The 26,730-nt window shown below is 41.0% G+C and overlaps 1 protein-coding gene across 17 annotated transcripts in view; it reads left to right on the top strand.

The window, feature by feature from the left end:
* Positions 1-677: 677 nt before the first annotated feature.
* The window catches only part of CRACD (capping protein inhibiting regulator of actin dynamics), a 215,452-nt gene continuing 189,399 nt past the window's right edge, over positions 678-26,730 (top strand). For 8 of the 17 annotated variants that reach the window (XM_065596842.1, XM_065596834.1, XM_065596833.1 and 5 more), the window contains exon 1: positions 779-910. The gene's annotated coding sequence lies outside the window, so the exon portion shown is untranslated. Of the gene's footprint in view, positions 911-26,730 lie in introns of all 17 variants that reach the window. The other 9 variants (XM_065596850.1, XM_065596827.1, XM_065596825.1 and 6 more) reach the window with 5 other exon arrangements.

Raw genomic sequence — 26,730 nt, 5'->3', positions numbered from 1 at the left:
GGTTTTGCTCTGCTGTTGCACCTAGCTGTGTTGGTGTCCACATTTTTTTTTTTTTTTTTTTTTTTTGGTAAATAGCAAAGGCTAATCATGTTCTCTGTTTAGGCAGTGGAATTTGAAGAGTAGGTGCCAGATTTTTGGGGTGACAGGCCACCGGGGCCAAGATTTCTGTTCAGTTGAATTGGGATGCTTTGGTATCTGTGTTTCATTGCTGGAGTAGAAGCAGCTAAACTTGTTGTCTACTTAAGCAGGCCAGAACCGGGTTTTTGTTGTGCTAGTGCACCAGAACCAATCAGTGGTCAGAATTGGTTTATTTGTGCAGTAGAAGCAGCTAGACCAGTGGTTCTCAAACTTTTGTACTGGTGACCACTTTAACACAGGGTTCTGAGTGCGTCCCCCACCCCCATGAATTAAAATCCCTTTTTAAAATATTTAACACTATTATAAATGCTGGAGTGAAGTGTGGGGTGGAGGCTGACAGCTCGTAACCCCCCATGTAATAACCTCGTGACCCCCAGTTTGAGAACCCCTGAGTTAGACATTTCTGTTTACGCAATGGAATTTGGAGGCTTGGGTACAAATATCACCGGGATCCAGGTGGAATCCAGCTTTTACCTTTTTCCCCAGTAGGAGCAGTTCTGTACAATTTGGCAGGGTTCAACTTTTACCCAAACTCTCCCATTTGGCGAGGCAGCGGGAGCGTGCCTTCTCTTGTTGCCCAACTTGGGTCTGGTGGGTTGCAGGGAGCATGTGATCACTGGAGTGACTGAGCTTGCATTGCCATGGTGTGGCAGCCGCGGGGAGAGCAATGGAGGCTGCTTGAGAGACAGGCTGGGCGGCTGCTGCTGCATCCATCGCAAAAGGAAACCACCCCACACTACATCGCTGCTCACCAAACGGAGGAGTGAAAGAGGTAGGACGTTCCTGTTTCCCTAACAAATGTTATTTCAGCGTAAATGGCAGCAGTTAGGTTTTCCCCACACGGAAAGCTGTAGCACTGTACTATGCTTCCTCGCATCCTGACCTTGTCTCTCACTCATTAGCATCTCTTTGCTTCTACTCAACGATTCTTGCTTGTCAGGGCTATTTGATGTTCAGGGCTATTTTCTATTGTTAGACATGGCTAGTCTTTCCTTGAAGATTATTAAAGGACATGTGTGTGTGATTGTTTGTTGTGAGCCTGGGATTAGCATCAGTTTTGCTATCTGTGATATTTCCCTGTTAATATCAATGAAAGAAATTGCGAAGATTATGTGCACTAGTAACAGTTGGATGCACAATGAATAGATCAGAAAAAAGAGCATGTAAGCAGTATCTCCTACTATAAAACTGTCTTTGTTAAATAAAAAATTAGGAATGTCTGAGTGTGTTCGTTGAAGGTGCTACTTCGTTGCTTTCTGAGAATTTAATAGCTGGATTGGCTCTTTTAAATTTATTCTATATTTTCCTTTGTTAGCATTTCCCAGAAGAATCCTGTATTCATTTTCCTTTGCTGAAAAGCAAGAGGTCTCAGAAACATGACTTTTGTTCCACACTATCACCTTCAAGAGCTACATTGCTTTGTTTAACCTCCTCTAAACCATTTATCACGAACCTCTGCCGTCATATTGTAATGAGTTATGAAATCTGCTGGTTTTCATGATTAAAATATATAATCCATGGTTTATGGTTTTTACCTTTTCCATAAGAACTGGAATAGGTAAACTAAAGATTATGATGTCTTGGATGTAAAATTGGTTTTCATCTGTTTTCTTACACAATTTCTTCAGTTTAATCATTTCTCATCTGTTGGGGGGAGGGGGCGAATGAACCACCCATGCAAATTGTTGCCTTATAACGTTAGCAGATCTCCAGTGAATGCTGTCATTTTATTTTGACCAATTTTGCTAATATTAAGATTCACAACAGAAGAATAAAAATGTGTAGTTTGTAGAAGTTTGCAGAATATTTTTATTAATGTTTCTGCTCTGGCTTTTTAAATATAAAATGCCTAATTTTAAAAACACAGTTCAGGGGGTTAAAGAGAACCTAGAAACCACACCATGCATCCTGAAAATTTAATGTGCTTGACAATAATGGCACTGAAACTGATCTGCTAGTAGGTGTGTGGGGGGGGGGGGCGGGGGGGGGAGTTACCCTTTTCTGTGCTAAGTGCTATTTATAACTAATGGTGTATAATAAATATTCTGTAGCTAATTTTCTATTAATTTAGTTGTCAGCTTGATCAATGTATGCTTCATAAACGGTGTATTATTATAAAAATAGGTAGCTGTTGTCTTACATTGGTATTGTGTGGATTTTGGGGACCTAGTGCCATTTATTTAATTAGACTAAAAATAATAGTGGTCATAGTTGAATTTCACTTAATGTTTAGTAATTAAAATGTAGAAATTATCACTACCAAATAATGCTAGATACCCCATAAAAAGGCATCAAATTATTTAGCTATTTCTGAACATTAAATTAGGCAACAAACTAACAATACAATCTTATTTAATGAAGAAAATTACACATTGGATATATAAGAAATGTATCAGTTATACATATAACTCCACTTTAGACAGTTTTAATCCAGTTCAGGAATTTAAGCAAAATATTTATTAAATCCAACTTTCATTGTTAAACTTATTCAATCAAAGGCTCTTTCTTGGTCTTATATTTCATTATAATAATGAGTTTAAAATATAGGACTGTATCTGTGAAGTGTGTGGAAACAATAAGCAACCTATACTCGCACATTTCAAGATTTTAAAGATAGCTATAAAGATTCTAAAAATGGATACTAACCAAAGAGATTCCTACTATTTGTTGTTACTTACCGTATAAGTTACTGTGTCTCAGCACATCCTTTTTTAATTAAGCACACTTTCAAAGGGCCATCTACCATGAATGTAAATATGCAGTATTTGGAAACTCTGTTTGCATATATAAGACAAATTTACATTTTAGTAACTCTCTCTTCAGTTGTGAGCATATTTGTATACTTTGTATGCTGTATAATAATTTTTTAAATAGCACTGGCAGCAAATGGTAATGGAATAGCGCTCACTATTTGTATGAATTATTAATGTTTCCATAATATTCTCATGTTAAGGAAAACATTACAAATATTTTAAAATTGAATCCTTAAATATTTTACTCTACTGATTTATGAAGTTATATAGGTTGTTAAATGTCTTTAATAAAAGTTTTATTGTAATGTTGAGTTAAAGAATAAAGTTTGCGTCATTTACTACTAAATTAATCTTTCAAGTCATCCCTCTGCAAATAACAAAAGTTATGTTGATAATTAAAATATTAGTGTTGCTATGCATAATAAACTGGTTTTGTTTTTAAAAGGGACCATTGTTTTATTCAAATTGTTTTTGTTTTACATATTAATTTAATTGTGGATATTTGTCAAAAGTGACACATTTTAGATTATTCAGAATTTCGATTGCTGCAAATAAGAATAGTGACTTTTAGAAGCTTTTCTTGTTTTGCCTTAGGTCACTGTTTTATACCTTTGTCAGGTGCATCAGTCAATCCTTGGAAAATTATGATGCAATAGTTTGGGTATCAGTTGTGCTTTGGGATCTTTCAATGTGTGTATCAATAAAAAGTTTTACAACAAACATCATAGTTGAATGGAATAAGAATAAAAATGGGACAAAGAATGAATGTCATAGTTGTTTTTCACATTTAAATGAAGTATAAGAACTGTATACATTATTTTTATAGAGACCGCATATATTTAAATGACTGCATCCACATCTTTAAATTTTCTCATGAACTAGTTCAAGCAACAAGTTTTTTCACCTTTTGAATTATTCATATTTGACTAGTTTACTGTGTATGTATTCAAGGGATTTTGGTGTGTTTTTGCCCCCCTTCCTCCTCCTCCCCCTCCCCCCCCCCCACGAGATCAATCCAGGAATCTTTAGTTTTTTTCAAAGGCAAAATTTATACATACAGTGCTGAATAATATTTTCAAAGAGCTCACTGGCAGTGGTATGCTAGGAAGAATGCATTGTGAATCTTTGGAGATCAAAGAGCTCAGAACAATGTAGATAGTCTAAACACCTGGGACAAATTTTGCAATAACTTGCATCTTATACATTCTGTTCAATTGTATTTCAGAGCAGAATTAGAATCATAATAGAGCACATGAAATTGTAGTGCTAACACAATCACTGCTGCTGTTAGCTGCCCTGGACTGCTCAAATGTATTCTGTTATCTCAATTTTTGACTACATTGGTGACTGCTGAAAAGTGCATTTTCCCACTGAGATTCTGTGAAATCATAGGTGCTGGAACTAGGGGTGCTGCTGCACCTCCGGGCTTGAAGTGGTTTCCATCATATACAGGGTTTACCGTTTGTTCAATGACTCTCAGCACCCTCACTATACAAATTGTTCCAGCACCCCTGGGTGAAATCCATCTTTATAAGAGACTGTGTATTGTAATGTTGATTTCAAACATAGTCTTGTATATCCCTCCCTGAAAGGAATTTCACTGAGACTCCCTCCGTTACATATTAAATTATTCTTTTGTTGAAAAAACTCAAGTTATCTCTGGTTAGAAGCTGACATTCTTATGTCAGCATTGATATCTATGTTGATGACTTATGATAAAGAAATAAAATGTACATACAGCAGATTCCTTTTTAATTAATGCCATTCAAAAACCTATATATCACTACATTAGTGGTGGGTTAATTAAGGCTGGTGTGAAGGCCGACATAAAGTTGCTATTGCATATCAACATGGATAATTGACATATTAAATTTGCTTGAGACATTATGCAAAAATGATTCATATATTAAAATTTGCATATGTAAAATATACCATTTAAATTTATTCATTTTCTTTCCTATATGTACAGAGTTGCAGAAAATTATAAACAGAAGTTGAGAAATATTTGTAGTTTTCAGTTGATTGTTCACAATAATGATTGATGCAGCTAAAGTTTGCTTCTAAAATATGGCTATAGTGACTTCTATCAACTGTACTTATTAAAGTTTTAGGTAGTAAAATCAATTAAATAATTCACTTTCCTATAAAGGAAACAGCCTTGTGCCCCCTCAACGCTGCCCGTGGGCTCAAGGTTTCAGCCTGCGTCAGGGTTTCAGCCCTCGCTCCTGGCTTCGGGGCGGGGGGTGAGGGGGGGGAGGAGTTCTGCACTGTTCCTGGTTTCAGCAGGGGGTGGGAGAGAAGCAGTTTGGGGTTTCAGCCCTGCACTGCTCCTGTCTTCACCCGCTTCAGCTCTGCTTGGGGCATTGGGTTTCAGCGGTGGGACTTGGGGCCGCAGACCACTGGTTGAGAATCGCTGCTATATGGGACATTGACTTCTTAACTTGTTCTTCAGAGAACTCCTTTTCTTTTAAATAAAGCAGCATGCAGTTCTTTCTCTGTGACCTTCAGTAAAGCCACACAGGAAACTCTTTAGTACAAAAATGAAAAGTACTAATCAATGGAGGTATGGAACAATTTGACCCAAATCAGTAGAGAGAAAAATCCTGGTTTATAATGGATAAAAACCTATATAAATATACAATACAGACACTCCCCGACTTACACAATCATTCTGTTCCAGAAAGCCTTGCGTAACCCAAATTTTACATAAGTTGGAAACGTATATTGTGCAAGCATAAAAAACCAAACATTTATAACATTTTCTGCTCTAAATCAATCTTCTTTCACTAATGAACTGGTCCTGCACTCTTGCTATCACTTGGTCATTTTCCTGGCATGATTTGAATGAAATAATAGGGTGAAATAACAGAAATACAAGGTTTCAGAACAGAAATACAGTATCACTGAAATAACACGAGGCTGTGAGAGTGCAAAGCCTTCCCTTGTAGGAGATGCTACTGCTGTATTCCTCCGCACACCGCACTACAGTACAGTACTTTGCATTTCTGTACACTATGCAATATTTTCCACAACTTGAAAATTTTATTTATGCCTTATGGAACTTTTTGCGTAAGGTCAAATTTGCGTAAGTTGGGTCTTGCATAACCTGGAGAGTGTCTGTACACATGCGTGTGTGTGTATATATCTGTTGTCTGTTCTGTATGATATAGGTGGGATTGGTAACATCACTTTTTAAGGTTGCCTGATGCTTCCTGTTATAAGTCAGTTTTCAGTAGTTTGGCCATTTCTGAGAACATATCTATGGGGAAAAAATCTAGGTTTGTCTATACACTAAAAAATAAATAAATCAAATAAATATTAATCTTTTATTTTAAATGCTCTAGTGCCTCCATGCTTTGGATTAGAGACTTGAAATTTGGCAGGGGGTGGCCTCTTTGTCAGGGATGTGTATTTTGCCATGTCTGAAAAATTGGCCAAAAATTGTCCAAATTATAAGCCTTCAAAAAATTGCAGTTCACAGTTGTGCAGAGGTTTCTTTGATGTTGGCAGCTAACATCTCTGAAGCATGCACACTGAGCCTCTCACAGATCCTAGTGCTGACCAGACTGGGCCTGTACTATTCCCGGGAGTGAGTGAGCACGTTCCGTATCCTCACAGCTCCTCTATGTGACAGGACTGTCCATGTGCCATCACCACAGAGCAACTGAGTGTGCTCCAGCCCTGGCTATGGGGGATCAGAAATACTTTCCCTGTAATGGCTGTTCCCAGCCACTCTGGACCAAGTTAGGACTAGGCACGGGAACGGAGAGCAAGGAGCCTATCCATTCTGTGCTCTGTGACCCTCTGTTGACATGATGGAGAAGGAATTCATCTGATTTGAATGCAGAGTGGACAAAAGCTGGACCAGGGGAGAGACTGTAATAGATTAGGACAGGGATTCTGATGAGACTGGGATTATCTGGGCAAGGAGGCTGTGGGAGAGGGTGGGTTGCGACTAGCTGGACAAGGACAGTAGGAGTTGGAACTGTGTGTGAGGAGACTGGCAGTGGGAGTTAATGAGGGGGATTGGGGGGAGGCTGGGAGCCAGTTGGCTGGGTAGAGGGGGGGGAACAGATCAGATGAAAAGCTGGGATGGTGTGAGGAGATAAGGACTGACTTAACAAGGAGACCAGGGCTAGGAATAACTAGGTTGTGACTGGAGCTGGGAGCCATTGGGCAGAAAGAGATCTTGGACAAGGAGCTGGGGGAGGAGAACCTGGTTCCAGGTGGGGACTCTGAGAGGCTAGAAGTCAGCAGGGAGATTAGGATTTGGACAGCGAAGCCTGGACAGGGAGACTGGGATGAGAACCCTGAGGCATGCAGACTAGAATTGGGTAGGCAAGGAGAATAGGACAAATCAGAGTTAAAGAAGAGACAAGATTTGGATAGGGAGAGGTTAGAGGGTATGAGACAGAAAAGGTTGAGATCGGGGTGGACAAGTGGGTGCTCACTAGAGCATGCCCACTAGAGTATGCTCCTTTCCAGAGCCTAGAATGCGACCCAAGATTCCAGGGTCTCTCCATTTCTCTGCTTTCAGCAAATATCTGTGAAATCCATTGGGAAACAATGTGCCTAAGCCCCTTCTAGAGCTGGTCCACATAAAGGATGAAAACTTACTATTGCTAAGAGTTACTGTGACAGGGATCTGGGTTAGAGATATAAAGGTTCCAAGCATGCTAATGACCATGTGGGTGTCAGTGTGATGTCATGTGATGGGATTGCTGTTTTTCAGGGTGGGTTTTTTTTTGTTTTGTTTTGTTTTAAACTTAGGAAGTTACCAACAAAAATCTGTTAAAAGAACATTATTAAGGATGCACAGTCAAACACTCAAAAGTTAGGAAGTGTGAGTATTAAGGCTGGCTGGCCTGCATTGCAACCATAATTCACCCCCTTGTGCATATGCATTATGATGGTCTTAAATTACATGATCATATACTATTTTCCTGCCTCCTTCAGTACTCAAGATGAGTCTGTTCTCAGGGTGGCATCAGGGTTGCATAGTAAACACGACTATTGTCTGTAGGGCTCCTGCCTCATTTGTTGCAGAGGTTGGAAGATGTGTAGTGAATGAGGTAGGGAGAAAAGGAAAAAAGGCTCTCCTAGTTAAGACAATTGCATGTTGCCCTTGAGTATTGGATTCTATCCATGCCTCTGCTGCAGAGTTCCTGTATGATGCTATGCAAGTCACTTAAAACAAACTGTTCACAGGTGGTTGCTATGTACATGTTCCTCACTTTCTGGGTGCCTGACCTGAGACCCTGGGGTCTGATTTGCAGAAGCGCTGAGTGCTCACAGCTATAACTGAAGTCAATGGGAGATGTGCTTTGAACACACACAGTTCTGTATAATGCTAAGTACCCTGAAAAAACCAGGTTCCAGCTAGCTCAAATTGGACATCCAAATGTAGTGGACATCTTTGTACTTAACGTCTCTGTGCCTCAGCTCCCCATCTGTAAAATGGGGATAATATCAATCCCTTCATCTCACAGGACTGTTGGGTAAATAAATTGACTGTCTGTGAAGCACCCAAGTACTATAATGAAGAGTGCCACTGAAAAACCCACGAAGAAGTAAATAATTCTGTATTCAGAACAAAGTTTGAATAGTGTGCAGTAAATAAGGCCTGGGGCCATAGTGAAGAATGTGGAGGGGGAAAAAAAAGGTTGAATAGAGTGATGAAGTATACAGATTCAACCATGGGCAGCAAGGGATTAAGGAGTAGCTCTGGGCTCAGCCAACTCCCATCCCTGCAAGAGATGCACAGACTGGAGGAGGAGTTAGGGTGGCCAGATGTCCCGATTTTATAGGGACAGTCCTGATTTTGGGGTCTTTTTCTTATATAGGATCCTATTACCCCCCACCACCACCACCACCACCACCCACTGTCCTGATTTTTCACACTTGCTGTCTGGTCATCCTAGAAGGAGTTAAAAGGAAGCAGAACACTCATTTGGGGGTAGACTAGGGTAGAGAGCAGACCTATAACTCGCAGCTCCTGAGGAAAGGGCTGAGGGAAGGGAGGACCTACTTCTGATATAGCCGGAGAAGGAGGCATTTCCCCCTTCTCATACTAACTCTGTTTGTATTGGTTCCCCTTGTTTTCTTTATGGATTATCCCAGAAGGGGAGGAGAGGCTTGGAGGTGACCTGGCCAGAGGGCCAAGTCAGAGGAGGAGGCAGCTGCTATCTCCACTGAGAGAGAGAGCTGCCACACTATGCTAGCCGCGAGGAGGCGCCAAGCAGTGAGCTGACCCTTTTTGCACGTTGTTGCCACAGACTGCGAACTTTGGACAATAGAGGGGTACAGGAAGTAGCCCTGGGAGAGCAGCCTTAAGGACTCACAGAGCCCAAGACCAGAGCTTGGTGGAGCGGGAGAGCCTGGGCTCCCCTTCCCCTGCTGCATTTCAAAGGGCCTAACCCCCTGACCAGTAGGTGACTCCCCACAAGTGCCAATCATCACAAATAGCTATCCACTTGGTGTGCAGGGAATGAGGAAGGGGTTCTGTGGCAAAAATAGTATGAGATCATGTAATTAAAGATGGTCTCATAATGCATACACCCAATGGGGCCAAATTTAGATTGTATAGGCAGGGAGCCTTGATTCTGACCTTGTACCTTTCATATTCTTTAACACATTTTTTGTGTGTGTAATATATTTACATAATGTATGTGCTGTACAGAGAGACAAGGTGGGAGAAGTAATATCTTGTATTGGACCAAGTGCTATTGGTGAGGGTGTGGGTTTTTTTTTTTTTTTTTTTAATACTGGTTTTAAACTATGGTTAACCAGTTTCTTGGTTGGTTTGGGTCAAATTGTTCCATAGCTAAATTAATTTAAAAAGTAAAGCAGTCTTTTTCATTGGGTATCCTTAGTTCTTCATATAGCTGTTGCTTATTTCTAGCCTTGTTTTCCTATCCACCTCCTGAATTTCATTGACTTGGGCAATTCAGGATTTGTACCGCAGGCTAAAGTGCCTTAATCATTTAAAATAGGTACTGTTTGCAGGTATCAATATTTAATTTGACAAATTTTCTGGTATTCTTAAAGTACCAATTCCTCGTTCAGATAATATTCTAATTTCCGACAGCTCTCAGTGAAGTTGAGGGACTTGGATGAGGCCCATGGACAGAAGGGAAAGTCGTTGGGCTTTTTTAGCTTATCTTTGTTTTATTGCTCTGGTGTGGAGGGGGAAGTTGGAATCAGAAAACTATTGACTTATTTCCCTTAATAGTCTCTCCAAGTTGTTAATGGTGTGTAAGTTAGAGGTACGAACCTAAAATTAATAATTTAGAAATGTTAGGTTATAGGTTCATAATTAAAATCCTTTTAGAGCTATAAGTAGTTTCTTCCAGTATAGAATAGAAGGAAAAATATTTCACTTTGGTATATGTGTTCTGTAACTTCTTTTCCCCTCCTGCCCTCACCCCAAACTTTTTCAGGTTCTCTCATGTCTAGTATAATCACTACAGTAGAATCTCAAAGATACAAACACTGGAGTTACGGATTTACCGGTCAAACAGACACCCAAGAAGTCCTCAATCAGGCAGCAGTGGAGACAAAACAAACAAAAAACCAATCAGCAAATACTGTACTGCCTTGGGGCTGTAGCCCTGGGGCTCACGGCTTCAGTCATGGGGGGCGGGGGGGGGGGGGGGGGTTGGGGCTGCAGGAAGGGGGTGTCAGGGTTCCGGGTGGGAGGGGGTGCTAGGAACTTCTGACCCTCAGGAGCACAAGGCTTTAGACCGGGGGTAGTGCTGGGGCTTGAGGCTTCAGCCCCACGGCCCCATTTCCAGCTTCAGACCCGTGAGGGTCATCAGGGCTTTAGCTAAGAGGGTGCACCAATTTCAACCCCACACTCCCCCTTTAGCAGAAGCTCTGAGCCCCGGCACCTACCGTGAGGCTGAAACCTGGAGTGGAGCCACAGGACTGAAGCTCTAAGCCCCAGTGTTTCTCTCTTCTCCCCCACCCCACCAATCTAAAGCCCTGAGCCCTGGTGCTCCCAGGGAGTAGAAGCCCTGAACCCCCTGCCAGGAGCCCTGGCAGCCCCTAGGGTCAGAAGCCCCGATTCCCCCTCCCACCTGGAGTCTCCCCATCCCCTCACCGTGGCTGAAATCCCTAATGTCTTGTTCAGAGTTATGGACTGTTTCAGAGTTATGGACAACCTCCATTCCCAAGGTGTCCATTACTCTGAGGTTCTACTGTAACTTTGGAAGGGTTCTAGTGATGAGAATTTCTTACCAGATTTAGAGCCCAGTTCTAATTTAAGTGAAACTTCAATTGACTTTAATTACCAACCAAGGAGCCTACATCACAGATAATACACTTCATCTGTAACTCTGTCCTCTGTCTTCCCTAGGGATGCCAGCTTTCCATTACCCCTTTACCAAACCACACCATTCCAGCCTAACACTGTACTACTCCAAACATCAAACTAATACTGTTGGGAGAAGATAGTTTGATATGGGGGTATGTGCGTAAAGGGAAAGGCAAACCTAACAATGCGATACGTGGCCTGTGGTGTATGGTAGTTGTAGTAATGATAAAGAGTGTTTTTGTACGTACAAGAGAAGAAGGTATGTATTTGTTACATATTCATTTCTTTCCTTTATGGGTTTGGATCAGGGGTATGGTGTGTAGCAATGTTAACTGCTTCAAATCACAGCACATTTTTTGGGGTATTAATTGTGTTTACTTTGATTCTTTTGGCAACTGTCCCAAGCTGTTGCTTCCTCAAAACTCCAGTAAGAGTTTTCCACTAACTTTGTTTTTAAAAAATACCAAAATAAATCTAAACAATACTCTCATACTATTGTTATAGTGAACACATATACTTTACCTCTTCTTTGGAATTGAGAAGTCCTTGGTGTTTTGTCTGGATTGAATTTTGAGACTGTTTCTTGCCAGAGGGTTGAAAGATATTGATAGCATTATCCTTCTTCCTGCATTTATAGTCCTTCAAATGATAGCACGAGAGAATACGCATGCTTCAATAATTGTTTTAGAAAGATCACTAATGGTGTTTGATCACTCCAATGGTTATCTGCTTGACCTCTGTATGTGCTGCTTTGGACTCATTCACTTGTGGTTACAATGCACAATGAATAGAATTTCTCCTGTCCTCAGTTCTTGTCAACCTTAGAGATCATTCGGACATTAGCTCTGTATTTTTGAGCAATTAATTATTATTGCCCATTACACTATTATTTTTATTATCTCAACTCTAGTTTGCAAGACTGATGGATGCTCCAAAACCTGTCAGTGCCTGATTTAGATCAATCTAATACAGAATGATTGCAGCATATGTTGACATCCTATAACTTAGTGAAGTTGGTAAGTTTGGAATCTGTAAAAGTGAGATGTTTCCTGCTTTTAAAGTTCAAAAATCAACCTTCAAAAAGCCACCCTCCAACACTTTTCAATAGTGTGTTTTAATCTGCAGTTTCTTAATGTTTAATTTCATAGAGAATTATAACATTACTAATAAACTATTCTGTATAAAGCAGTGGACAGATAGCTCACAGTGTTGCAGTTATCTGTATTTGGGGTCTAAATTCATCCCTAACTCTTGACTTCAGAGGAGTTAGAACAAGGATGAATTTGCACCAGTATGTTAATACAGGTAAATGGCTGACTGGTTGGTATAGCTTTTCTCTGATCCCTTCTACAAACAGTTTAGTTTGCTTCCAAACTGACCCCCTTTTTCAATGGGATTTGTTTTCAACAAATGTGTTGTAGTTTTCCATTTCAGAAAAGCGGAACAACATCCATGCTGCATACTTTATTGGAGCATTTGCAAGCAAAGGGTTACTCATGAACAATCCTTGCTGAATGCTAATAGAATTCAGAATATAAGAAATCTTAAGAGAGGAAAAAGACCATCTGGCCCAGCATGCCTACCCATTTCTTACTTATCTTAATGCCACCTTCCCTCTTCTGTACCTGACCCTTTAATCCTCTCCTAAAGAAAGAAATCCAAATGTCTCAGGAGCTCTTTATGCTGCAATCACTTCTTCCTATAACTTATTGTGTATGTTTTGTTGGCCTGTAGGTGAGAGAATTCTGGTAAAATTCCCTGAACAGGTGACACTGGTGTAAAATACTGCAGCTTCTGTATAGTGCCTTTCCCCCGCACCCACACCCAGCTGAGAGGAAGATGTATGGGGAGAGGAGGCTGGCTGAACTGCCAGGGAATTAGAACCCTTGGTGTCCTTTTTGGTGTCTGCTTGCTCCACATTCCCCACTTTCCCAGGCGTATGTGGAAAGCCTGTACAAGGCTAATGGGAGTGCCTAGGCATCACATCTAGGCTGTGACTAGCCTATTTGGGGGAGGCCAAGAGAGTTAACTGGTTCCTGTCACTCCTGTGTCTCTCCTTCTGAGGGACAAAAAGTGCCTGGGCCAGGGGTAAGCTTCCTCAGAGTGCTCCCACCAATCTCAACCTTCTTTGTTTTTGTAGTTGGCTGGTCAGTTCTCCAGAGATATGTCTACACTGCAATAGAACACCTGTGGCTTGCCCATGTTAGCTGACTCAGTCTCGTGGGGCTCCGGCTAGGGGCTATAAAACTGCAATGTAGATGTTCTGGTTTGGGCTGGAGCCCAAACTGTGGGACCCTCCCCACTTCTGGGATCCTAGAGCTCATACTCCAGCGTGAGCCTGAACATCTATACTGCAATTTTGTAGTCCTAGAAGCCCTAGTCAGCTAACCTGGGTCAGCCCCAGGTCATTTATCATGGTGTAGACGTACACCAGGTGTGCTGTGAGCCTAGCCAGATTGCCTTTTTGGGGCTAGGAGGGGATTTTCCTTCTAGACTTCAGTGACTGATGTCTGGTGAGTTTTTATGTTCCTCACAGAAGCCTGGAGGATCTGTCTTGTTAGTTGGGGGTAGGTTAACAATGCTGGAATTAAAAAAATAAACCATAATAAATTGTCACAGTCCAAGGGTAGTGCGGCACACTCTTGGGGTAAAGTCAAGCACAGGGCACATGAAACTACTGGCATCAGTTCTGATTTTGGGGCAGCGGATGGCCTAACTCTCATGCAGATTGTTAACCCTATCTTCCCCCTCATCCTAGCATGAAGGGAGGGTATTTGGGATTCCACCCCTCAGGTTCTGAATCCCCAATTAAGGGATTCACCCCTGTTATGGTCTTCCCTGTGTTTGAACCAAAAAATTGCCTGGCAGTTGGGAGGGAAGGAGGGGATCTCTCTTTTTGTCTTTTGACCAGAAACACGCAATAAAATGAGCATAGTGCATAAACCATAAATTTTAACACATTGGACCAGATACTGCTCCCTTGTTCTTAGCCACCTTCCAGAGGATTCTTCTGGTATAGAATGTTTGTCAGGGCATGATTGGAGCACTGCTCTGGGGAACTCTGGCTGCCAGAACAGCTTCTTGGGGGGGTGGGTGCAGCCAGACCAATTTAGAGCAGCCTCAAGACTGCTTTAATGACTTGTGCTAGGAGCCAAATTGGCCCTTGGATAGCCGTGGGATTAGGGGTGGAAGAAAGGTTGCTTCCCCAACCACCCTCAGCTGTATGGCTTGTGATCTTGGCACAATATGGACTGGATACTCTGGAGTTTCATAGTTTCTAGTAGAACAAGTTATTCAGCTGAAATAGACATCCTATCAAAGCAGACTTTAGGAGCCAGTCCTACAATCTCAATGGGAAATTTTCCAAGGATGGCCACATGGGCTCCAAATTTAGAATATTACTATGGCATGATGTCTATAGCAAGTCAATTGGGATTTAGTCTGAGGGAAGGATGGCAGGATTTAAATGTCTAGTTATGATTAGATTTGTACTCTAAGTATACAAGTAGATTTCTATTGTTTTACAAGCAAAATAAAAACCACCTACAGCTAGGGTTGCCAGGTGTCCGGTTTTCAACCAGAACACCCGGTCAAAAAGGGACCATGGCAGTGGCTCCCTGCCTGCCCTAGCTCTGCACAGCTCCTGGAAGTAGCCTCCAGGTCCCTGTGGGAGGCTCCGTGGGCTGCCCTTGCCTCGAGTGCCGGCTCCGCAGCTCCCATTGGTCCGGAACCGCAGCCAAGGGAGCTGCAGGGGCAGCACCTGCGGGTGCGAGGGCGGGTGAGAGGGCATGCACAGAACCTCCTTGGCCATCAATGCAAACAAGCTACTCTTGGCCAATTAACGAGTGTAGTAGGGTTCTATAAAAGGGTTGGAGATTAAGAGGAAATCTGAAGGATATGAGACTCTATCCTTAAGCTTCTCTTCACAGAGAAGTTGCAGGTAGATATGCATGTCTTCATTGCATTGATTTGTGTGATCTTTTTTGTTGCTGTAAAATGTTCTATTTAGTTTATAAAAGAAAATAGGGAAGCACTTCACTCCTTTTTTTTCCTACTGGATTTCTTATCATATTCATATGTTCCTTTCACCTTAGCCTAGCATTTTGTATCCCACTGTGTTTGATTTACTGCATCTGTGTTTTTGTGACTTAAGCTAAAACATATATTTCTAATTAGGAACTGCCTGAAACTTTGCTAAGGCCTGTCATATGTTTTTACTCGCATACAATCCGGTCTCCTTCAGCAGCACTACTTATCTACAAAACTACAAGTAGATATAATTAAAAATTGTCCCCCGCATACTGCACTAATCTTGTTTTTTCAGTGGGATAGCAGAGCTATGATATCCCACAGTCGCTTACCAATTTGTAATTTAAAAACCACTTATTAGCGAACAGAGCATCAGCCTATAACAGTACAGCTCTGAATGTTTTATTCACATGTAATTTGCCAATTGTAATCGGTTACCAGAAAGGAAAGCAAGCTTAGAAACTATTCTAAGTCCCACATTTTGACTGGCTAAAACCTTGTCCTTAGCTTGCAGCCTTTAAGAGAACTAATGACCACCAAATGCTCCCAAATCCAATCCATGGACAGGTTAATCCAACATTTTGTATTGTTTTTGTGTACATATGCCTTGATATTTTGTGATGGGTTGATATTAAAATAGTTTCTAGGGGAGACATATTGGTCATGGTTCTCATTTACATGTAGACTCTTTACAGCGCTCTGGCAAGTAAATGTAATGTACAGATTGTCAGAGCCATGGAAACAGACCTCTGTGTAAATAAGCTTTGAGTCAATTTTCTTTTTCTCTATATTTGTACAAATAGGTTAAATCTTTTCTATGTGCCTTTTTAGCAGTTTATAGAGCGAAGGAAAAAACAAAATGCAAACTTTTTCATGGAATGAAATATTCACACCATTAAAGAGGATTTGCTTTTCTTCTAAAGCAACAAAATATTTTCTATGAAACTACTCTGAAAACTAGTTTTCTAATGCATGTTTAGGACTTAAGGCAAATCTAGCTACTTTAATTTATCATCTGTCTGGTAATAGGCAGTTTCTTGGTTATTATTGCTCAAATTTCAACTACACTAGCAGCTTAAGTTAGGGGGCAGGGGAGGGTTGTACAATTGAAGCAAAAAATAGAACAGTTCCATAGCTTCAAGTGCTTTACAATGTATTGATTATCATAACTTTTGTACAGTATATCAAATAACAATTTGATGGAAAAGTGTTTTGCTATAGATGATAGAATTTATAGAGACACATTCTAATACCTGTAAGGAATATATTAATATATTAACTTTCTTTTTGTCTCTATTTAATGTTCTATGTACTGTGACAGATTTCAGATGCATACAATCAATTACAATGAGTCTTTAGTACTCTGTTTTCATACCTGAAGGACATCAAGGTCATTTTCCATTCAGTGTGGTGATGTTTCAGATAAAGGCATGCCTTCAGTAGTATCAGATGATTTGTGAGATAATGTGCAATGGACTACCTAATAAAGGAATACTTGAGCATTGTTTTCTGTGAATAATCTGAGGGTCATCCAGGATATTTATTGCTTCATGACCTGTAAAAAGCATCTTCTTTGGTGTCTGTATTTCTAAAAACTGCTTATATCTTGTGTATAGATGAGGATCTCTTCTGATAAATATATACAAATTCCATTCAAAAATGAAGTGTCAGTACATTATGTGCTCAGATTTTCCTTTTCTCTGTCTCCTAGCTGTAGCAGATGGTTTGTTTGTGCTATGCTTATTCTGCCCAAATTGGAGTCTGTCTTTAAACTATGAACAGTTTAATTTAGGATTGATGTCATGTCACTTGCTGTCACTATGCAAAATAAGAAACAGAATATAAGCATTTTCCCTAGCAACATATACTAATATTTATAGGCAGTGCGATTACAGTCATCAGTTTCAATGCTTTTCTATGCTGAAGATGCAAGGAAAGTTCTCACTCTGGTGAGTGAGAAGATACAAGATTATGGTTCTTTAAGATTTTGATCCTTTGCTCCTCATCTAGGGTGAAATTCTGGCTCCACTGAAGTAGTGGCAAAACTTCCATAGATTTCAATGGGGCCAGGATTTCACCCTCAGTAGTTTGACCTTTATCGTAAATTGTCTGACTAGAGCAATTTAAATGGAAGACCCCTCCTTTGCCAGAATAGATAGTGGTCTAATCTGTGCATGACAACGCATTCTTTCCCTTTCCCCTCACTATGCCCTCCTTCCCCCATCACATACCCCCAAAAAAGATTAGGTCTGAGATTCTAGAACAAAGGGCAAAGGAGATTGTCTATGTAAAGTGCTCAATATTACTCATCTTTGTTGATAGGGATAATACTGGCTTGGCACCAGCTAGGTGATCCACGCAATTGTGTCAATTGCAATTCTGGACACAGCTGCTGTTGCTCTGTCTTCATAAGAGTATATTTTTCATCAGCACTTAGCTTTCTGAATCATTATGTGCATGTCAGTATTCAGTACTTCAATATAGTGAACTGTTTCTTCTTGAATGGAAACCCAACTTCAGGGGAAATTGTTTGTTATTGGCAATTATAACATATTTTGTAGCACTTTAAAAAAAACCACAACTGACTTTCTGGAATGTGAGCATACATGTATTTCATAAGTACAGAGTGACTAGATACTCTGTTCACTACCTGACGGAATGAAAGTGGACATTACACAAAACTACGTGCAAACTATGTTTGGCACAGTAATACTCCACCTCAGTATTTTGCTGTCCCTCTGCGTGCAGATCTCCCATTGACATCAATCAGTGATTTGTGGACAAGGGGAGAGCAGATGGGGAATACTGACATTTGGATTGGCGGACAGGATTGTGCCATGTTAGGCAATTCAAAACGATAGTACTAAATGAGAGAAGCTGGAGTGCTTTTATACCCACATTTTAAAAACCACTTGTCATTTTTACCCTTTTTTCTTTCTTTGCTTTGACTTACAGCAAGAGCTACTGTCATCATTAAAGATGAGGGTTCTTAATGCTTTTGCTAATTCTGAGTTGTGCGTTTGCTGGTAGCAGTGGACTTCTTGGCGAGAATGTGTGCATTCTAAGAGATGAAACAGTGCTTCATTTGTGAAAGATCCACTGGCTCAAACAAAAGTTCCTAGTTGTTTCCTTCATCTGAGTGTCTTTCATACTTTAACATGTTCCCCCCCCCCCCTACTTTATCCCAGGAGCTAATAGTAAAATTTGAAGGGGCATTTTTGATGCTAGTCTTTTTGGCTTTTTTTTTTCCAATTGCTGAAAATATAATTGATATACTTAATGGACATTGTCTATTCTGGAATGACTTGTATACTGTTTCCAGGAGGAGGTGGTAATAATTCTTTCACTGTATAAAGCATTCAATATCCCTTCAAATGAATACCCAAAATACAAATTTTTTTATAATCTGATATTCGATCTCTCCCACTTCAAAGAATAAATACCTCCAGCAAATATAACAATAAAATAAAACCCAAATCATCCTTTTTTTTTCTACTTTAGATTGTCTGGCACCCAGGTTTTGAGTCTCAGAGTTTGGCTGCATGAAAAAAGTGCACTGGTTTTACTTGGGGTGTGGTTTTTAAACTGAATTAGTTAAATCTGTGTAGACAATAAATTTCTGTTTAAACCAGGATGATTACAGTTTAGTTTAGTTTGATTCCTGACCAACTTAAATTAAACCAAATTAAGCCACTCTTAAAACAAGTGTCCGCATACCTTTTTATTACTGGTTTAAATGCATTATTTTAAAAACTGATTTAAATTAAACCTTTGCAACTTTTCATGTAGACAAGGGCTAAATGATTAGTTCAATTACAGTGTCTTGACCTGATATACTTTGATAATAAAAAAGAAATACATTAAGGCTAAGTTAAAATCCATATTCAAGATTTGCCTTTTTCTTTATTTATTTGTTTTGTTTCTGTGTTAGCTAAGTATTGCTAAAGTTTGCTCCACTGTGACAATTGTTCCAACTGGATGTGACTTAATACTCAGCTGCTAATAAACTAGTTTGAAATACTTCTATAGCAACACAGAGAGGAATGGCTCATTGGCAGATTGCCAGTCATAAAATAAAATAATTATCCAGTAATCTGTAATAAAACATAATGAAATATATATTTTATAAGAGCAATAAATTTGAGAGCCTTGCAAAATCACTATTAAAATTCACAAACCCATGGTCAAAATCTGGTCATCCATCCTTTGATGGATAAGTAAAAGAATTAATATTTTCATTTATTATCATGGTCATAAACAACAATTACTGTGGATGAATAGAATTTTCCAAGGCATATTATATGACTAGATGGTCCTTGTAATGTTCAAAAGCTAATAGGGTTACAAAGAATGCTATATTTATTGCCAGGCATGTCTTTATCTATATTACAAAAAATGATACTTGCCAATCTAATCTGGTATAATTAATATTATACCAGATTATAATATTAACAAGTTTTTGTACAAGTTGCCCCTGTTATGGTTCCAGAATTTATAGCTTGGGGGAGGGGGTGGGGAAAGAGGGTTTGTTATGATAATATTGAACACTGAAAGTGATAAATGCTTTGTTAGTATAAAGTGTAAAAGCAGTGTGAGCTTCCTAACTATAGTTAAGATTTCTGGGGGTTTTGTTTTCCTTTCCAGAAATTTGTTTTTTATATAATGCAAGTGTTGACTCATTTTCACATTTTATATTTTTTACGTGAAGTTAATTTCCAGAGCATTTGGGGATTAAAAATTATTCATTTTTAAAATTAAATAACTCAAAAGCACTTTAATTCAGATTTTCAATTCAAAGAAAATTCTCATAGAACACTGGAAAGGCCGTAAACTCCTCAGTGCATTATTCAGCTCCCATCATCTCTAGCTCTTTTGTTCTAAACATTACATACCAGCAGATGATAGGCTGACAATCTTTATATATTCCATAGGGCCTCATCAGATGAGTTGCATCAGCACTGTGTTAAAGTTTTAGTTTTCAGAGTTGGAGCAATATTTATATTTTGGAAGCACCCAAAGGCACCAATTGAGGTTGAGGGGCCATTGTGATGGGCAAGAAAGGAGGAGGTTACAATAGTCAAGGAATGAAATAATGAGAGCTTGGACAAGAGTTTTTTTTTTTTTTTTTTTGGTTTTACAGACAGAGAGGAAAGGCCTGATCTTAGAGATGCTGTGTTAGAAGAAGTGACCAGTTTTAAACATGGTGGTTTAAAGTTGATGCCCGAGTTACTGTCCTGAGTAAACGAGAGGATGGTGGTGGCATTCACTGTGATAAATGGGGAAGAGGATGGAAGGGTGTAGAGTGGAAGATGAAGAGGTCAGTTATGTTCATGTTGAATTTGAGATGATGACTGCACCTCCACAAAGAGAAGTCAGAAAAACCTGCTGAGATTCTAGATTGGATGAAGGTGGAGAATGCCTCAGTAGCAAAGTAGATTTGTAAACCATCCACTTGAAGATGGCAGTCAAAGCCATGCTTGCAAATAAGAGCATCTGTGATTTAATTTTCATCTCATTCAGTCTGAGAGCTGGCCTCTTTACAGTGCTAGATTAAGGCATTTACCTGCAACTACCACCTTCTCCTGTTGCTGCTGTTTTGTGTGGAGCAGGGCAGATACCTAACTCATTGCTGCAAGAAACAGCTGAGGTGCCTAAGCCATCTGATTGCGGGCAGCAGGCTCCCGTTTGTGGATTACTAAGAAGACTTAGGCACTTATCTCCAAGAATGGGGCAGGGCTTAGCTCATCTCCTTCTTGTTGGCATCTCCTGTTAGCTACCTAAGGCACCTCCCCACCTGCCATGTTGGCTTTTGTGAGTCCTATTTGTAGGTGCCTCTCTCTTCCCATTCATTTTATAAGGAGCCTAGGCACCTAACTCTGCTTTGTCAATCACACAGTGTTCTTTCTGTGATTTAGGCGCCATGATGCTCAGCATTGCAACGTCTAAGTCCCTTTGTGGGTCCCTCCCCGCCTTCCCTGTAGTCAGTTCAGTTTGGCTGTTTGCAACTGGGATTGACAATATATAAAGCCAGAAAGCAATCTCTGTTGGAAGTGCCTTTTGTGCTACACAGGTTGCAGTAAGATAAATCACTCTGGAATGTGATATGACACTACAGTATGAGAGGTGTTGAAATCCAATTGAATGTAATTTGCCACACAAAGTGGGTGTGGGGGGGGAGGGAAGGAAAGAAAAGAAAAAATGCTTTCTTTCAGGTAGGAGTCTCCATCAGTATAGGTTGTGCACGAGAATGAAGTCATTCCAGATAACTAATGTGTATAATATTAAAAGAGATAACTTTTGTTGTTGTTGTGCTAGGTAAAAAAGATTTCCTGGGCTTATATTTGCCTAATAATTTCTCTTTAGTTTATATGTGTTTAAATTACATTACAGTGCACTGACCTCTGCAGTTTTTTCTTCCAAGTAATTTTTTTCTGTTAATTTTTTCATCAATAATTTTAATGTCACGACTTTGAAAAATTATTCAAAGATTTTGATTTGATGCCTTTTACATACAAGTATTTTGGTTTGGCCCTATGCAATCTCTAATAAGCACATTCCATAGATTCTGTGGATTTTTTTCTATCTAAATTAAGTGGCTAAATATACTGTTCTTTAAAGGAAATATACTACTTTTTTAGGGACTGCTGGGTAAGGGTACATCTATACTTACCTCCAGGTTCGGCGGTAAGCAATCGATCTTCTGGGATCGATCCCGGAGGTTCTCGCCGTCGACGCCGGTACTCCTGCTCTGCGAGAGGAGTACGCGGAGTCGACGGGGAAGCCTGCCTGCCACGTGTGGACCTTTGGTAAGTTCGAACTAAGGTACTTCGACTTCAGCTACGTTATTCACGTAGCTGAAGTTGCGTATCTTAGTTCGAACTGGGGGGTTAGTGTGGACCAGCCCTTAGTTAAGAGCACACCTCATACTCTTAGTTGTGTAAGCACATGATGAGGCATGAAATTATACACCTCTACCCCGATATAACGCGACCCGATATGACACAAATTCGGATATAATGCAGTAAAGCAGTGCTCCGGGGGGGTGGGGCTGCGCACTCCGGTGGATCAAAGCAAGTTAGATATAACGCGGTTTCACCTATAATGCGGTAAGATTTTTTTTTTTTTGGCTCCCGAGGACAGCGTTATATCGAGGTAGAGGTGTATTATGTTTCCATTTATTTTTGGTATCTTGTATGGTATAACTACCAAGGCCACATATCTCTTCTGTAATAGACACTTAAATATCTAGTATGTATAACTGCAGTTCTTGAAGTATGTTACTGCTGTGTTAAAGGACATCTTTTGTATATTAATGAGCCCCGTATCATATCAGATATTCCAGAACTGAAGCCTCTGACAGCTCCTGAAATTCTTTACTTTCATGGTATAGTACCCGTTTCAAAATGCACCATTGCATGCACACTGAAATAGCATGCAGCTGGAACTCATCACTGTTAGTTTGCAGGACCAAACTCAAGATCACATGAAACTACAAAACCAAGTCCCTTCTTTTATTTTCAGGGGCCTTCAAAAGCCAAGTCAGGTTCCATAGTTTGTCCATCAACTTGAAACACTTTAGGAACAGTGATGAAGGGAAGAGGGAGAAAAATGAGGACTGAAAGGGGCAATGATGGGGAAAAGGAAGGGCCAAAAAGAGAATTGTTTTGTTTTTGATCTTTCAACAATGTACCTTTGTTGTTCGACCACCTATTTTGCTCAGTGTAGCTTTTTGTTTTTTGAAAATGTAATGAAAATTTCTGTTTAATAATATGAAAGTGCTTCCTTTTTAAGCTGACCATAACCATGTCTTGGGCTTATAAACAGAGTGAAGGCCAAAGAGTTTCTTTAGTCCAGGATACAGTTGCTACTACCTTGTAAACTTAGAAGTATTGTTCAGTGATCATTTTTTAACAACATAGGACCCTCTCTCCTTCCATGAGTGAAAACCTGTGGATCCCACCTCCCCACCATGCACCCTGACCTTAGGGAAACCCCTTTGTAGAATCCACCAGGTTCCACCTTGGGTGGGGAAGGAACAAAGATAAGGCTGGGAATTCCCCTTCCCAGTGTTGACCCAAGTCACTGTTGTTATGCCCTATTCTGCTAGGCCCCGTATGCACAGATTTTATGCACTCTCCATAAGGTGGAGTTTGGGGACACCTGCAACTGGGGCAGCCAATGAAAATACAGTTCCTGCAGGAGACTTACTCCAGTGGAGCAGCAGGGGAGCTTCTAGCATATCATCTGGTATCCACCAGTCTGGGGACTGAATCCATTGCCACTCTTGTGAAGGGGCAAACTCATCCTCCATCTCCCCCTTTCTCCCTTTCCTAATGAAAGAATTAAGAGGAAATTCTGAGTGCATATTCTATGGTGATCTCACTTCCCTAGATGGGTTATTTTGCAAAGGTGTTACTGTTCAGGGGCCTGTGTGACTGAGAGGTGACGGGGGTTTCCCGGAAGGAGCTACTACCACTGGAAACATAGAGCAAAATTCAACTTTCAGCTGAACTACCACTGCTACCACCTGCAGTATCTCCCACAGCTTTCAGGGGATGCTACAGCAGCAATAACTACCTCTTTATTCTGCTGGTTCCTCTAGCCAACCATGGGAACAGTAGCAACATTTGTTCCTCTGTGCAGAGGACTCAGGAACTGGTATTCATGGAATCTGCAGGCTGGGCATGGCCTAGTAGAGGAGGAAGGTTTCTTCCCTTTCTGAGGTTAGGAGCTAGTGGGTAGGTCTGCTGTGGTGGAAGAAGGGATAACTGGCATCATGGAACCTTAGGGAGTCATAGAGAGGAGGGAGTCTCCTAACAGACTAACTGGAGGTGAGCAGAGGGCAGGGGAGCTGATGTGGGATGGTTGGTGTGAATGGAAGAGGAGAAATGGGCATATTTAAGCACTCAGGGAGGAAGTCTGGGTTAGAGTTTCTAGAGTTAGAATTTGTCTCAAACTGGACACTGTGAAATTCAGCAATATTATTATTTATTTTTATTACTGTAATACCCTAGTCATGAACCAGGACCACATTGTGCTATGCTCTGTACAAACACAGAACAGAAAGACAATCCCTACCCAAGTTTTTACAGTCCAAGCACGGGCACTGACTTTCATTTTTCTGGGAGTTGCTCTTTCTCAGGGCCCACCCTCGTTCCACCTCTTCCTGCTCCCACTCTGCCCCTCCCCCCAGGTACGCTCTGCCTCTTCCCAACCTTGCTCCACTCCCTCCCCTGAGCACTTGCCTCCAAACAGCTGATCGGCTGGCAGGTGCTAAGCACCCGCTATTTTTTTTTCCATGGGTGCTTCAGTCCCACAGCACCCACAAAGACGGCACCTATGAATCCAAGTAGAAGACAAGAGGCAATAGATGGATGCAGAAAGACCTGGGAAATACAGCAAAGAAGAATGTTGAGGAGGGATTTGAAGGTGGATAATGAGGTAGGTTTGCAAATGTTTACAGGGAGTGCCGCCCAAATGTGTGTAGCAGCATGGGCCAGCCTAACGTTGTTCCTAGATACCACAGAATTCAGCATTTTCGCCATGGAATTCACCATTTTGCTGCAGCCAGACAGCCAAAATTTTGTGTTCTCTCTGCTTTTCTGGAGCTGCATCTTACATGGGAGCTTCCCCAGGCCTTTAGCTTTCCCCATTGGTGGGGAGTTATTTGGATTATAGCGCAGTGGTCCCTGTACTTGTCCATGGAGCCAGGCAGCAGGAGATCAGGGTGCCTGAGCTGTTGCCAATCTTGCAATCAGATTTGGGAGAGCCAGAAGAGTAAACTGGTTATTCATGCTGCCTGGAAAAGAGCTGAAAAGTGGCTGAATCTGGCTACAAGCTTCCCTGTTCCTGGATACATATGAGGGGAAGGAAATTCTAAGCTAGACCATCTGGAATAGCATCATGGAAGTCGAGGTCTATGGAGCCCAGCCACCTGAAGAGCACATTAGAAAAGCTATTGGTTGAGGATAATTAAGGGGTTTTGTATCAATGAATGTTTTCAACTATGCCCCATTGTTGTAATGTATGGGAGTGAAAGCATCAGAATGAATTGTATTTTCTGGAGAGAGACCCAGTTAACATTGTTGCAGAATATAGGTTTTGGTCCCACTTTGCCCAGAGCACAGGGGACGCTTGCAAAGACCTTGTCTTTCCTATGGTTTTTTTTGCCCCAATTCACTACTGTTGTTGCTACTATTGCACCTCCACTAGGCAATAGCAAAGTGGCAGCTCTAGTTTAGACAAACCTCCAGGCAGCTGCTGGCATTCTAAGCACTGTTGTCTAGTGCTGCTTACAGCAAGGTCTACGGAACATTGTGTGCAAAATGCTGGTGAACTGCACTGCCTTATTGACACTAGTGCAACCACCTGTGAAGATGAAGTGACAGCACTGCCCCTCTCCTTGTGCCCAAGGCCTTGCTCCTCCCCATCTGCCTCTTCTTCTTCCTCCTGCTCCCCTGCAGGAGCACAGAGCACGCACGCCACGGCCCCCAGCCCAAATGGCCAGGGGGTGAGGCCCCAGCCCCAGTTCTCCGGGCAGCATGGCCAGCCCCAGTGCGCTGGGTGGCCGGGCAGTGGGGGCAGCCAGGCGGTGCGGGCCCAGCACCGGCTGCCCTGACTCCCTGCAAGAGGCAGGCCAGCTAGCCCCAGCCAAGGAAAAGTGGTCTAGGAAGGAAACCACAGGAGGAAGGGGCCTGGCCTGGGGGCGAAGTGTGGGCTGTTTGGGATGGTACAGCTTACTGTTACCTGCGTTACTCACTGCCCTTGGGCGACAGCAACAATGGAGAATTTTGGGGAAAAGACTTTGGCCTTAAAACATACACAAGAGCATGCATTTATTTAGAATTGCAACCTCTTGATCCTTGGGGTTTTGCCATTTAAGACCTGATAGAAACACCTTTAAACCAGCCTGGTTATAAAACTGTTCCCTTTTAAAATTATGAATTGCTCAGTATTTTGTTAACAATGCAAAAGATAAAATACTTATTTGTATGTCTGCTTCATTGCTCTATTGAGACATAAAGGAAGACATAGCAAGTAAAGCTTGATAAAAAAAGAATACAAATAAGGGAGAAAAATTCATTTTCCTGCAAAAGTTTAGCAGATTTCATAATATACTTCTCTTCAGATCAAGCACTATTCATATTATGAATAGTCTTTTTCAAGCAAATTCATCTCTTTGGCATGAACATCGAAGTAGTGTTGCCATGGCTTTCAGCATCTGCTCTTTTATACTTGGAATAATTTTAGTTTGAATTTTGGCGATCATGAAGGTTTTTAACTCTAGAATAGGAAAATTAGACACTATCTTCTTGCAAGGTTCGAATCCAGCTATGAAACTTTGCTCAAAGAAAAAAATGCACACACAAAAACCACACCACCATAACAAATGGTGCCATTTTTATTAACCTGTCTCATTAAGAATCTGCCTCTGCAACTTTGTGTTACTTGTGGAAATGCTTCTGTGTTAAAGTGTCTTCACATAGAAAATTGTAA

This window comes from Chrysemys picta, chromosome 5, assembly GCF_011386835.1.
Source record: "Chrysemys picta bellii isolate R12L10 chromosome 5, ASM1138683v2, whole genome shotgun sequence".
NCBI classification, from domain to species: domain Eukaryota; kingdom Metazoa; phylum Chordata; order Testudines; family Emydidae; genus Chrysemys; species Chrysemys picta.
Note: the sequence above shows the minus strand (reverse complement) of the source record. Positions and strands in the feature narration are given on the sequence as shown.